This window comes from Rousettus aegyptiacus, unplaced genomic scaffold (genome assembly GCF_014176215.1).
Source record: "Rousettus aegyptiacus isolate mRouAeg1 unplaced genomic scaffold, mRouAeg1.p scaffold_m13_p_14, whole genome shotgun sequence".
Lineage (NCBI taxonomy): Eukaryota > Metazoa > Chordata > Mammalia > Chiroptera > Pteropodidae > Rousettus > Rousettus aegyptiacus.
Genome location: NW_023416289.1, coordinates 11,930,657 through 11,945,456, shown reverse-complemented (window position 1 = coordinate 11,945,456; position 14,800 = coordinate 11,930,657).

The window sequence follows — 14,800 nt, the reverse complement described above, 5'->3', positions numbered from 1 at the left end:
ATATAAATGAGAGAAAGGGATTAGTCACCATCTTCTTGGATGGCAGAACAAGGAACCATGGCCTAAAACAAAGAAAAAATATTGTAGCCATTATTTAAAAAAAAAAAAATTATTTTAGGCTGTCAGGACTGGACAGTGGGCAGAGCTCTCAAGGGAAGAAAGCTAAGTCCTGTCACTACACTCAGAAGTCGATCGAAGGAGATAGTAATGGAAATAAAAGCATCAGACTAGGGACTTATTATGTCCTTTGAAATAATTGGTCTGATAGGTCTGGAAATCTGCCTTTGGCCAGGGCCCATGCGTGAGGCCTCAGAGAAGAGTAAAAGCTCCACACAATATTTCTCCAGACATGCTGAAGCAAGGCAAATGAGGAAAATGCCCTCCTAACATTACTTTAAATGGACCCCAAGTTTGAAGTTTCATGCAGGGTGACCTCATTTGCCCACAACCTGATCAGCTCTGCTGTGGAAGTTAGGTCAAGAGGGGTGCTGGTGCCAACTCTCAGGTCACTGTCCTCAGGGTCCTTTACTTAGAGGGGAATCCTGCAGCATCATCTGCAACCTTCCAGGATACAAATTCTGGCCCTGCCTGATCCATGTAGACAAAGCAGGGCCAAAGCTACATTAGCAGTGATCATTGAAAAGCTTGAATTCATCCCCACCTTTCTTCTGAGGACTTTATGAATTGATCCTCTTTTTAATCTTTCCATCACATATTATCACCCCAATCTCTTAGCATCCTAAAGATGAGTTCCAAGGAGCTTTAGAGACCATACCATATAGACTGCAGTCACTTCCTTTTTACTTTTCACAATGAGAAAAGGCAAAGTTCAGAAATATCAGGTGACTTGCTCAAGGTCATACGGCTAGTTAGGAGCTGAATCAGATTCCTGATTCTCAGTCCTTTGTCTTCTATACTGCAGTGTCCTACCTTGCAAAGGGAGAAAAGATGCATCCATCCATCCAATAAATAATTATTGTCCCTTATGGTAATGCATATGGCACTGTATTAGATTCAGCAGCTATGTCCAGGAGGAGTTGAAATATGGATCATACATAGATTCTAGCTTTATTATCATCTCCAAAGCAGAATGTGCCTACTGCAAGGGATGCACTATGCAATCTACTGAGGGTATCAGAAGAAACTGTTAAGGCTTCAATTTATGTTTATTTAATCTAATCCTTGAAAAATGTCTACCATTTTGTATAAGTTCTATTATGTAAATAATATTGGTATATTAGATTACATATATGTGTATACATAATTTATAAATTAAATAAATATACACTTATTGGGAATGAACAAACTAAGATTTTATAAACTGATTTAGAAGGGGAGCAGTGAGATATACTCATGTAATTATAATACAGGTGGAACAGTGATATTGCTGGATAACTGGGGATCCAGGGGAAGACTGCTGTGGGATTAAGAAGAGCATTGAGGAGGAGGTGACGGAAATGTGCTTTGAAGGACAGGTAGCATTTGGTAAGGCAGAAGAGGCAGAGGAGGTAGAGAATTTTCAGTGTAGAGAGAAGAATCCTCACAGCATGAAGATGGGAATTCTCAAAGAATTATACAGGAAACACAAAGTAATTATTATTTGCTGGACCTAAAGGAAATAAAGTTCTAGTAAGTATGGTTGGACAGGTAGAGTTGTGCTGGATTATGGCAGGCCAAAGAAGTTCAAGTACAATTGATTCTTGATAACATTTTTAATTAATGCGATTATTATTTGTATGTAGAGGCTGAGGAGGTCAGGAGTCATTTCTCATTTATTTATTTGCACACATTTCTGTTCTTCCCATACTAATTAAAAAAACTACTCTTTGGTAAGGCAGAGCTTAGTGTCCTTGTAGAATTGTCCTATCTTTTCTCCACCAGAAGGTAAGCTTCATGAAGGCAAGGATTTTGTTTTGGTTTTTTGTTTTGTTTGTTTTTGTCTGTTTCCTGCTATATCCTCAGCACTTAGAAAAATGCCTGGCACACAGTAGATGATCAATACACATTTGTTAAATAAATGAACATATATGTTTGCTATTAGTGATGGTGACATTAATTGACCCTACAAGGGTCATAGAGCAAGCCAGCTAGAGAGTTGCACTAGAAGGTAGAACTTCTTCTAATGCACTGCCTTCCTTCTTCATTACTCAGCCAACAATCTCTAATGTTCATCCATGTAATACTCTGTGGACAGGTGGTTACAAAGTGAAAATTTTCAATTCCAACCCTTTCCACCCTTGTCTCCAATTGTTGGTGGGGGAACCTCTAATAGGTATGAAAACATATTCTAGATGAGCTTATTCTTTAATTTCACCAAATTCTACCTTTTATCCCGTATGTCTTAGTTGTCAGACAATAGTACTGAAATCTTACCAGTTGCCTCTGTGAAGAGCCCCCTTACTTGAAGTTGCCATTTAAGTGAAGTCTTCACAAACAAAATGACCTCTAGGATCTGTAATCCAGTTTTCCTCCTGTGTGTCCTACTCAGATTTTTACTACATGTTTATTTGAACATTTTCAACTGTACTTCCTACTTTTAGTCATTTGAAGAATTTATAAGAGATAGACACTGGAGAGGAGTGGAAGATACCATTGTGATAAAGAGTGCTGTTGTTGTCAAGTAGCGATAGTTTTTTTTTTTTTAATAATCCAAATGAAGATGTCATAAAGTGATAATCATGGAGTATATTGATATATTAATAAATTTATATATTATTAAATGCCCTAAATAATATCCCAAGCATCTAGAAGCACAGCCTTCTGAATTGGTATCAAATCTGATAGATTATTTGCTTTAGAAAATTTCAAACTAGGATATTGGGAGGGTCACATAAGTTTCTAAAATTGTAAATTAATCTGATTTGACATCCTTCAGTTTTTGTAAGAAGAGCAACATATCAAATTATTTTGCTATCATCTCAGTGTTATTTTAAATGGTGGAGTATATCTAATGAGTTCTATTACAGCAGTAATTTTGTCAAATTGTGAAATACCCGATTTTCTTGGCCAAAATTTTCTGGCTTGCTATTATGACTCAAGCCAAGTCTTCTTGTTGCAGTCATTTTCAAACATATTATTAGGTTTATATTTATAGTAGAGAATTATTCCACTTGAAAGCCAAAGTGGCTTTAAAATCTTAGCATAATTGCGTCTTGTGGTGAAATAATAATTATGATTTATATCATGTCTCATTTGCAAAGAGCTTTCGTATATATTATTATCTTACTATATCCATTTTATACAAGAGGGGACATGGACTCAGATATCTTGCTAAGAATGATGCAGCTGGGAAGTTACAGGGCTGATTTTCAAACTTTCTTCTTCTGAAGATAACTGTAATGGTCTTCAGAACAACTTACCACATTCTTCGATTAGTCTGTATAAGGAAGTGAGCAAGATATATCTAGAGTAACCTTCTATGTCTTATTGCAGCCAGTAATTTTCTGCAGCTCTGACTATATGAGCATATGTTCCTGGTAAGCATTTTCCCTCAGAATTATGACACCTAAGTACCATGCCTCTTCATGTCAGAGCCATTGTTAGTTCTGAATGTTGGAGTGTCAGTTAATCGACAAATATTTGTTCATTGTCTGTTGGTTTTTGTAAAGTGATTTTGATTTTTCTGATTCTAGCTTTTTGATGGTATGAATATTTATCTACTTAATGTTTGTATGTATGTTTGTGTATGTGTGTTTAATATATATAGTGTGTATTATATACCTAATAGGCAATATAATATACACATGCATGTCTGTTTATTAACCCAATTTCTCTTCACCTGGTTGATTAGTGTGACTGGATTAATTACCTAAATAAATTGATTATAAAATCAGTTTTGATCTATTGTTGCTCTAAGTATTCTTAATCTTTGCTAAACTTTGAGGCTTTTTGTTTCTGTTGGCTTTCCTTGGGAGAGTTACATCACCACTTTATTCTTTTGTGTGTGTGTGGGGATGCTGTGGGAATAATTTCGATCCCATTATTCTCATTGTCGCTGACACTGTTGTGATGTACCTGTTGTATATAATATACTTAGGTTTTCTCTAACCATCAAGGCTTTGTTATTTAGGTGACTTGCCTTTTCAGAGTCATGTATCTTTGGGAAGTTGAGTTCTCATACAAGGCTAATATAGCTAAATACCATCATTGTTGTAATCAGATGCCTTTGCAATACATGAAACATTTGCAAATCCTCTCAGTGCCTATTCATAGAAACTGGACAAACTTCCTTTGTCCAGTGTCTTTCATCTCTCCAGGGTCTATCTCCACTTTTCAATTCATCATCAGAAGGAGACTCTTTATTTGTTATTGGTTATATTCCATTCTCATGAAGCTTTATCTTTGATGGCTTTCATTTCAGTTCTAGTTAGTAGAAGTCTATCTCCCATTCCATTTTATTCCATTTTGTTCTTTTACCCAGTCTTTGTCAGCATAGGATTTTGCCTGATCAGTAGCCCGCACATTTCTTAACCATGTGTTCTCATCGCCTTTTCCGCTTGGATTGGTTCTGGATAGCAGTGTTGTATTCTTTTTTATTTTGATTGTTTATCTCAATATATCAGTTACTTTTTATAACTCTTATCTTTGAGAGTGACATTATCTTTGAGAGTAACATTATCTAAATGTTTTGTATGATACTAATAAATATCAGTTCACAAATATATAATTGTTGATAGTTCTAGAAAGGTGTTGCATTACTTTTCTAGGCAATTCTAGGAAGTTGCCTAGGAAATAACCTTGGTGTTCTTCCAGGGTTGGTGTCTTTAACCCTGGGTGTATTCATGGAATACTGCATTGTTCATACATCAGAAAATTTTTGGTGAAAATATTTGTTCTTTTAAATATACTTAGAAGCAGTTTCCGTGATTGAAAAGTTAGAAATTCTCATTTCACATTTTAAGTTACCTTTTAGCTGTAATAGGTTTTTGGATTGTCACTGATTTTGTCTCTTTATGGAAAACCAAATAGCTGTCTGATCTGGAACTCCCGAGTATAAATATAGATGCTCATGACCATTAACATTTGAATAAGAATGGTAGCATGATGCTATTAATTCTGTAGGCATTTGATGAATTTGTGTAATATACTGTACATTACAAACTAACATAACACTATTATGAAATGTCATTATGACATTTTCCGGGTTATATTTTCAATCAATCTAAGAGAGCTCATTAGGGGCCTAGTGGCTTGGGGTGGTTTGCTAGGTAGCTTACTGATTTACTTAAATCCTCATGAAGTTTATTATCTGAAACAATAGGGCACAGCATGGGACAGTAGAAACTTTGCTTCTAGTCCTGATTTGGTTTTAACCAGCTGTGTAACTTTGGGAACTTTCTGGATATCTGTGGGCCTCAGAATCCCTATCTACCAAGTCTCAAGGTTAGATAAGAATCTCATCCAGGTTCAGGGACAGAGATGCCATTTTATCAAATAAAAATACAGAATGCTTAATTTAATTTGAATTGCATATAAACAATGAAAATTTTTTTAATATATGATCTAAATATGGAATGGGCTATATTTGTACTAAAAATTATACATCGTTTGTCTGGAGTTCAAATTTAACTAGGGACCCTGTATTTGTATTGACAAGATAAAGTAGTTCCGGGTATGTATGTTTTCATTGTCCTCATTCATCAGCTGTAAGAAACATGTTTCCTATTGTATGGGGTATGGCTTTTGATTTCTCTCAATGCAATGCTCTAGGTAGGCACTACCAATCACTTAGAATTGGCATGGATGATAAAATCCAAGCTCCATAAATATTTGTGGAATGGAAAAGTAGCTGGCATCCCTAATTTAATCTGTCATCTTCATTCTGTTGCTAAAGTTTGATGATTCTATAACATTTACATAGTGTAGCTAGGAATAAAGACAAACAACAGTTGTATATTAATATAGACAAGCACAAGGTTATGTGCAAACTGTAGAGAGATTGATTTGAATGTGGACTCAGGAAGGAGTAAGGTGTCACTCAGTACCTCTCTTTTCCTATTGAAAGCTTGATAGAGAAGATCCGATTTCACACATAGCTTGAATTTGGATGATACAGGGAGAACCACTGGAGGAGTTGGGCTCAGCACATTCATGAGGTGTTCTGCTGGGTATTTTTCACTTGTTCCACTGGTTTCCAGTTGGATTTGGCAACTTCAAATCAAAAGATTGTTGAGTGTGAGAAGAGTAAGGTGGGTATTTATTTCGCAGTAAGTGCCTAAGTGTTGGTTGCATTCCTTTTAGTGAAGACCCCAGATCCTTTTTGGCACATTCTTCCTATAGCTTCTCTTCTCAGTTTATGGGACTTACTCCCTCTCTGTGACCCGTCAGCTCTAGGGACAGTAATGGCTCTCTGCTTTTGCTAGTCCTAAGGTGCAGTGCTCTTTATTGTTTTCCTAGCCCCACTCTTACCTTTATAGTTAGCCTCGTTATTAAACTCTCCTCCATTACTCATTTCAAGTATGCCATCTGTTTTCTGCCAGGCCTCTGACTGGTACATATGGGTACTGTTGTTAGCTGATTATATGAAAGTGTGGGACTCACAGAGGTTAAGTCACTCGTCCAAGATCATATAACTCATAAGTGGCAGAATTGGGACTCAGACCTTCAAGTAAATCTGAAAGAAAGAAGAGAGAAAAGAAAGTATGTTGGGAGATCCATGGGGAATCTGGTGATGGTCTTGAAAATATGTAATATATTTTTCTTAATTGCTCTGGAAAATATTCTAAGGAAGCAAACCTATATCACCATCTATTATGTCTCTCTTTTTCCATTTTGGGAAAGTCAGAATACTTCTCATGCATTTATTCTTTCTTAGTCTTTCAGTAAACTGAGGATCAAATAAATAAGTAGAGGTAATCTCCAAATTTTATGATTCTCAGCCTAGTGCTCTCTATTCTAGAACATACTGCTTCCAGTGCCTTTTGTCCATCTTAATCACATTTCTTGGATTCCAAATAATTTTATCTTTTAAAAAAGATTCTTCTGCCAAGTATGAAGGTATTCTTGGCAAAACATTATTATTATTATTTTTTGACAGGTAGCATGATATGCTTAACATCATGTGCCTCTTCTGTCTGAGGTACTTATGAATGGCTTGGGATTAAGCCACCTTTTTTTGGATCAGATCATTTCTCATGAGTTTTCTTCATTGCCAGCTAACCTGGGCCTGCAAGGAGGAGCATGTCCTGCAAACCCATCTCTCGGACCTACACTCCTCTCTTGAGTGCTATATGCTTTGGGCAGCCTGCCTGACTATTCTGTATCTGTTTACCCTTTCATACATCCTGAGTTCACTAAAATTTCCCACTTTTCCTACCAAACACGTCTTTCCAAAGCGTCAGCTTGCTTCATGCTCAGGTTCTACTTGAATCATGTCAGTTACTCAGCTCCTGCTTTATTCCCATTGGTACTTGCTAGGCTGAGATTGACTGGCAGTCCCAAGAAGCATGAGTGATATTGACAAGGCAGGAATATGATACAGATGCCAGGAGGAGGATGCCACTCCTTATTCCAGGATGTAGAAGGGTTTGGTGGCATCCAAAAGATCCAGTATGTCCTAAAGGCCTACAATAGATGATACCTAGGCAGTCACTCTGGTGTATTAGCTGAACCATTTATTTCAGCAGAAGAAATAGGTAATTTTATGTTAAAATATTTAAACTTGTGTATCATGAGATAACAGTTTTCTGAGGAGAGGTATGGATTTCATTAATGGATAAAAAGTTGCTATCGCATAGTTTTATTTTAACTAATTTTATAAAACTGGGGATTTTATTCATGCTATCACTGTAGGGGACTGAAACGACATTGAAAATGAATCCTTTTTCCATAAAGGATTTTCTTAGGCGGTGCAGAATTGCAGGTGCTTTCCCCCCAATTTTATATGATGCACCTGTGTGAAGAAATTCTGCTGTAGGGACTAAAAAGGTCAGGAACTTTAATTTTTACTTTTCTTTTCAATTCTCGACAATGTAAACCATATTGAAATGGACTGAGAGTAACCCTAAAGCTTTATTCTAAGCACCATTTATAGGGTTTGGCCACAACAACCAGTTTTATGTGACCCTCCTGGCCAGAGCCAGTGGTGTGGCTAAGGTGTGGTGGAGACACATGAACCGTTCTGAACATTCATCCTCATGCAGGAAGACTGAGTACCTGAGGTTGGCATTGAACTTCTTTCACGTAGAGCTGTACTGTTATTTTTCATGAAATTTAAACTAGACCTGTTATTTTCTACTCTGTGTGGACCAAATAATTTGGGCAGTGTTCTCCCAAGTTATTTGTACTGGGAACTGGCCTTGAACCAAAAATGAACTGAATTACTCTGGTCAGGTCTGAAATGAAAATATAACTGATTCAAGTCCCAGGTGTTCTACTCTGATGTTGATTTAAAGTCTAAATTGAGGTATTTGGCTCAATAGCCATCAACAGGTGACCCTCAGCCTTACCCAGTTCCACAACTTTTCTTTTTCATTCTATACTGTGTAAACCAAGTATGTAAATCAGATAATTTTCTCCATGGGTAGTTATATCAGTATTTAGGATCAAAATTACTATGTTCTTTTCCAGTCTATTATTTCCCCACATATGCACACTTTTTAAAAATGGTAAAGAGATTTTAGGAACTCTGATGTTTCCCATTCAAATCACACATTTGCATTACAAAAGATGCCTTTACTCTGGCTACCAGAAACTGTCTATCTGTCTTTTTAACCCTTCTGTAGTGACTTGGGTTGCTTGGGGAACTCACTAGACAAATCGAAGAATGTATACCAGCTGTTTTTTTTTTTTCTCTTAAAAATGTGTTTTCCTGGGAGCAGGAGGGAAAGGCTAGGATATACAGGAAACAAAGATGGCTTTTTGTAACTTTGAGAAAGGATCAAGAAGAAGAGATATCAGTGAAGGAGAAAGAGGACAAAATAAAGCAAGTTGGGGCTAACCCCCTGGAGAAAAATGGGGATCGAAGAATAGTCTTGGGGATAGAATTGTATTTGTGCTTTCTGTCCTAAGCATTGAAATTATCCTGAACTGGCAAGGCGTTGACTTCTGGAGACATGGAACAGAATATTCAAACCCAACTGCCTGTAAAATATGTGTCAAGACACAAGGTATCATAGGGCTAAGAGTGCAGATAGGGATTAATTTGGGGGAAAAGCAGAGTGATTTAGAGTTCCTGAACTTTGGCACATTTCAGTCACTGGTATGCTCATTTTAATCCTCATTTTAAGTTTGTGTGTATATAGGCTGTCTGCTACTTGCTTTTAGAAGTTTTACCAGCTGTTTTTTGGATGCTCCTTTCCTGTATGTTCATTTTGGCCAAGCATCCTACGTAGCTGGACTGCCTATGAACATGGAGGGCTCTCCTTATCCTTAGCCAGAGATCACCCCCTTTTGTATCGGCTGTTTTCCTTGGAAGCGTGAAGCATTAGCTTTAATCAGTTTATAGAGCCCCTGACCTAATTTTACATCTGCAATAAGATCACTATGAATTCTCTGCTTCCCCGTGGAGGATAAAGCTCTGCCTTCCCCCTCCCCTCTCCAGTCTTTCTTTGTGATGAACATTAGAGAGCCTGGCAGTTTCTGTTCCACACTGCATTGCTCCAAGAGCAAATTTATTTATATATTAATTTTATATAAAAAAGATTTCTCCTAGGGAGCCAAAGATTGAATCATAGGAAGAAACCTAATTTGAGGTAGAAGGCAGGATGTCAGCAAGCAATGTCAGAGAGCAAAAGCTTTGGCGGTGCGAAGTAAGCAGGGATTAAAAATTTGCTTCCAAAGAGCACTGCACTTCTCTTTCCATTCAGCACACTGGCACATGTTGAGCATACACGTTGGGTATTAGTTTTCTGTTGCTGTATAACAAATTATCACAAATGTAGTGGCTCAAAACAATATCCATTTATTATCTCATTTTCCATAGGTTGGGAGTCAAGGCTTTGCTTAGCTGGGTTCCCTGCTCAGGATTTCACAAAGCTGAGATCAAAGTGTTAGCTGGGCTGTGTTCTTATCTGGAGGCTCAACTAGGGATGAATCTGCTTCCAAGTTCCTCCAGTTTATTTGCAGAATTCATTTTCTTGCAACTATAGAATTCTTGGCAGCTCGCTACTTCAAAGCCAGAGAAGGGGAGGGAGGAAACGGGGAGACAGCGAGAGAGAAAGAAAGAGAGAAACAGACTGATTCTTTGCTGTAGGCTCTAACCTCTAGATGCTCTTTTAAAGAATTCCTCTGATTAGGTCAGGTCCATCTAGGATAATCTCCCTTTTGATTAACCAAGTCAACTGCTGAGAGATTTTAATTACATTTGCAAAATCTTTTCACCATTGCCATATTATATTAGTTAGAAGCAAGCCATAGATTCCAGGCCTACTCAAAGGGAGGGAATTATATGAAGTTTGGCTCATTGATGTCATCTAAGGGTATATCCTTCATATATCATCAATTCTCCAGAATGCCAAGGGCCCCCAAAAATCTCATCTTCAACACCACTCTTATTTTAAGCAACCAAATGTGGTCAAAATGACAGGATGATGTCTTTCATAATGGGCTACATTTCCTTCCTGCTTAGCAAAGTCATTTGTGAATTTATTTAAATAGTTTCATGTGGATAATAACCAAGAAATGGGAAGGGATTAATTAGAGTTTATTTATAATTACATACCTCACTCAAGCCCATTAGTTACACTTTCGATTTTTTAAATTGCTTTTATTTTGTGAATGCCTTGGACTTTTAAAAATTCGATAAGATTTGATATCAGCTTTCTCTCAGGCCTTTAGCCCATAATAAGTCAAGTTTAAAGAGGAGTAATCTTTTATGTCATTAAGAAATTATATTTTAAAACTTCGTGTCCCAAACATTGAAGGCTTCTAGTTTGTTTTTCTAAAGATCATTTTTAAAGATTTAATGTATCACAACTTGAAACAAGATAAAGAGATTTAGGGGCATTTCTTTTCTAATACATTTGGGGAGAGATATTTAGGGGAGGGGAGCCCACTTTCCACTTTTTTTCTATAAGACTGAGACAAACCCATACGTCAGTTATACTTCTGGTAATCAAAGTTCTCAAGATTATTCCACATCTAGAAAATGAACTCTGCCTCCCTTCGGTGCTCTACCTTCAGTCACAAACTCAAAGGGCATAACCTAGAGAATTGGGCCCATAGTACAGAAAGCCATATTGTCTTCTAGTTTAAGTGTTCATGAGAGTCAGAGATCCCATTCCAGAAATAAATCCTCAGGAATTGTTTAGAAGATCAAAGTAGAAGAGTCCTGGAAGGGGAGGAGTTTAGCTTACACTAGTTGATATTTCTGCTTCCTCTTTTAAAACTACCTTCTTTTTTCTTCTGCTACTTCACTTTAATTTATCTCATTGCCTTGTTAATGGGAACTTGTTAACTCCTGAAGCTAGGTTTCGAATGTAGCCGTTTTGCCCTTTTATTTAACAAAGACTTTTAGCTGGGTGCATGACTTCCCAGTGTGCATTTCCCAGCTTTCCTATTGCCTGAATATGGATGTGAAAATGGAAGTGGGATCAGCCATTCTGGCTCCTGTGGCAGCTGCTATGTATTAAAGCTGGCAAAGTATCAAAAAGAAGAAGCTTAAGTGCCAGTGAAAATGTAAAACTACTCTACCTACCCTAGACCTTCACGTGAAAGAGAAATAGACTTCTATCATGTTTAAGCCACAGTTAATTTTGGTTAAGTTGGTTAAGTTTGATTAAGTTGGCCTACTGATATCGTTACAAATGTACCAGTTTAGAGAAGGTGGATTACCAGTGCTGTCAGGGACAACGTAGTGGTTGAGAGCAAGGCTTGAGTGTCAGGCAGACCTGGAATAACTTGTCGTGCCACTCCACTGTCCACTTCTGAGGCCAGGTCCAGTTTTGTCTTATGTAAAATGGGGTTAATAGAAAGTGCCTCAAAGCACATCATTTAAAACCAGGGGATTAATATTCAATGGAAGGTACAGCACTCAAGGTACAGATACATAAGTAAACAAATGCATAAATGATGCAATTATAAGCAGTGCTGGGGAAGAGCGAAGGAGAATAGAAACACAAGATTCCCTAGAAGAGTCCAGCGAGAAGGAAGCAGAGTATTTCTATGGTCCTGTTGGATATGCCAATATATTCAGACCAGTTGGAGATCATTTACCCTTCCCCTGGCCCTTAACAAAGTTGCAGTTAAAATACTTGAATTTTGCATTGGGCTGTCCCCACCAACTAAACTACATGCCCCACAAGGGCAGTGTACATGTTAGCTTTGCTCATCGCTATAAGTATGAGGCACTCTTATTAGCTGAGTGAAGAATAATTAATGATCAAAGCCTGGGTTGCATATTTTCTAAAAGAGGCTTAGTCTTACTATCTTTAAAGACAACTGGGTTGGTGCTAGGCTAGCAAGGTATTATCTCTGAGACTATGGTGAAGTTAACATTCATACTGAGCTCTTGGCACATAACAGTGCATGGTTTACAGTGAGTGTTTAATGAACACTTGTTGAATAAATGAATGAGTTTCTGGTAACATTTCACTTCTCATGGTTAGAAACACAGCCTTATAAACATTCTAACAACTAAGGCTGTGAAAAGTAGAATGAGCCCCTTTGGGAATCATTGAGCTCCCTGTTGGTGCAGGGTTCAAGGGAACTGTTAAGTTTTAGGGGGAAGACATCACATTCTGAACAAAGGGCCATGTCTTCTGAATGTTTGCCAACCCTGAGAATGCATGCTCTCTAAACACTGTATAGTTTGTACCTGAGGTGCTTGAGACTTACTTTTAAGGAGTTTAAATTATTTTTATTGAAATAATCTTCTTTCGCTGAAGTTAACTCTAACTTCTGTGACAATGAGTCACAAATTCTGAATGGCATCAAGTTCTCCTGTGGTTCTTGGACACAGGAAGGCACATGGAAGCTGTCAAAGCCCCCTGGACACCAGAGGCAAGAATCTTGGTCCAGGTTCTATGATTTCACAGGTTCCTACAGGGACCCTCCAACTCTACTCCAGTAACAGTACCTTTTACACATTTCCATCATGAAAGTCCTCATTTTCCATTATGATGATCTCTTTTTGAATCTGTTTCCACTAGTAAATTATGACTTCCTTGTGGGCATCTTATTCATATTTTATCTCAATGCCTAACACCATGCCCAGGATTGATGATGGGTACTCAATAAATATTTCCTGAGTGAAAATTTTCTCTACTGTCCTCATGAGTTGAGATAAAGGGAAATAGTTCTCTGATTTTCATGGATAAGGAAACTAAATTGTAGAAAAAGAGGAAATTGCCACAGAACTGACTTCCACAGCTGACATTCCAGGTATGCCACTTTTCTGGATATTGAAAATCCACAGTGGAAGCTGGTCCATAGACACGAGGGAGAATTCCACAAACTCATGTGAGATGAGGGTGTGAATTTGACACACCTCTGCACTAGTTTGTTTTTCTGTCCCCTGCACTGTGGCATGACAACTTGTCTCTATCATTTTCCCTCCTTTCCCTTCTCCCATAGCCTTACCCATCTTTTCTCATTACTTGCTTTCACAGACTGCCTGCCCTTCACCATTTTTGATTCCCACAGCTGTTCTTGGGAAGAGATACCAAAGCATCAGTGAGCCAGCATTTGTTCCTGCATTTCCTTACCATGACTAATGGGGAACACCTGTCTGTGGATTCCCTCTTGCACTCTTACGATTGAATTTATCACTGCAGTAGTTTAACCATAACTAGAAAAATGTAGCTCTCTAAAGTCTCTATAATATGGTGGTTCCTAATGTGGTTTAAGTTATTCCTTGTGTCATAAATAACATAGATGGCACAATTATGGACCAATACCCTGAAAAGAAAAGGCACCAAGATCATAAATAACACATACAATAGGAGCTGGAGGAGATTCGTGGAAACTCTTGGATTCCTGAAGGCAGACAGGGGAATAGGTGGCTTCTAGGAAGCCTCGGGATTTCAGGGCTCAGACATGGATGCAAATGTCACTGTGTGAAATCTTTCCAGTTTGGTTAACCTCATTGTACAGTCAAAGGGCCTCACCTGGTCAGAGGCCAAGGCCAACATGGTTTCGCTCCCTGGAAAAGACAGGAAAAATGCTTCTATATATATATATATATATATATATATATATATATATATATATATATATATATATATATATATTTTTTTTTTTTTATACTGTACGCCTCCTATTATTGCCAGGAAAGGGAAGAAAGGAAAAACAAGTCCATGTTGCATGAATAACCTCAATCCCTGCGAGGACCAAAAGTTGCATTTTGTGATCACACATCTTTCCCATCTGTTCTATTCTGTGTCAGTCACACTGTTGCAAGTAGCTGCCATTTTTACTGGATTGGGCCTATCAGATTATACTTTAAAGATGAAGAAAATGCTACCACTCCAACAAAACGGTTTCTACTTTACCTCAAAGGCCTCTCATTCTCTTTGCTTTGAGGAAAAGAGAATGAGAGAATGTATGTGCAGTGCCCTTTATTTGGACTTTTATCTTAACCTGGGAATACCTGGTCTTCTGTTTCTTTCCTTCTCATGTAACTCTTCATTGATTTTCTTTAAATCAAACAAGCCACCATCACAGACTCTTATAAAAGAAAGTCAGCCATGAAGGAGCCCTGGGCTTGGAAGAGAAGCCGGTCTAATTTTAGTTGCTGGCGAGCCTCTCAAAGTGGGAACCGTGGTCAGAGGTTCACCTTGGCATGTGCTACCAGGACCCAGCTGCAGCACCCCACTGTCACCCGAGCCCCTGGGTGGGCAGGGGAAACCCTCACTGAAGACAG